Consider the following 738-nt stretch of genomic DNA (forward strand, 5'->3'; position numbering starts at 1 on the left):
AAAAAAAAAGTTTGGCAAAAGGCGGGATCGAACCCGGGTCGATCGCGTCAAAAACCAAGTCTCAAACTATACCTACCTTTTCCGGTTTGTCTGATTTGTCGTTGTGTTTTCTGACTTGTTATAATGTTTTCTGAATTGTTGTTGTGTTTTCTGAATTGTTATTTTGTTTTTTAGACTTGCATTTGCGTTTGTAATTTGTTATTTTGTTTTCAGAATTGTGATTTGTTTTGCACTTCTCGGCCACCGTAATTATCTGATCTTTTGATTTGTGTCCATTGATTTAGATTAAATCAAATTATAAATTTGTGATTTTTGCAGTAATTTATTAACCAGATTATGCTGTATGCATAAGCACATGGCTATTAAAATAAAACATTTAATAATAATAATTATTATTATTATTATTATTTAAAATAGATTTTATTTTTAGTATTTTTGGGCTGCAAAAAATACTTTAGCTTTTTTTTCATCATTATTTTCCAACCACTTTGTAACCCACATGGTTATTAAAATTAATAGACCATGCAATAACATAATGCATTTCTTGTTTTATTTATTTATGTATTTATTTGTTTAATTTTTGGTTTATCACATACCCCTAATTGTCATATTAAAAAAAAAAAAAAACCTATATACAATCTATATTAAAAAAACAAAAAAAATACATATAATAAATATAAATATTAATATTAAACATATACATATAAAGACATACACATGTATACATAATTTAATTTA

The 738-nt window shown here is 24.5% G+C and overlaps 1 protein-coding gene across 1 annotated transcript in view; it reads right to left on the reverse strand.

Moving 5' to 3' along the window:
• Positions 1-738, reverse strand: part of LOC107730378 (UDP-GalNAc:beta-1,3-N-acetylgalactosaminyltransferase 2-like) — a 23,857-nt gene that overhangs the window by 18,677 nt on the left and 4,442 nt on the right. The window lies entirely within an intron of this gene.

This window comes from Sinocyclocheilus rhinocerous, unplaced genomic scaffold (genome assembly GCF_001515625.1).
Source record: "Sinocyclocheilus rhinocerous isolate Xijiao unplaced genomic scaffold, SAMN03320098_v1.1 scaffold2653, whole genome shotgun sequence".
NCBI lineage: Eukaryota > Metazoa > Chordata > Actinopteri > Cypriniformes > Cyprinidae > Sinocyclocheilus > Sinocyclocheilus rhinocerous.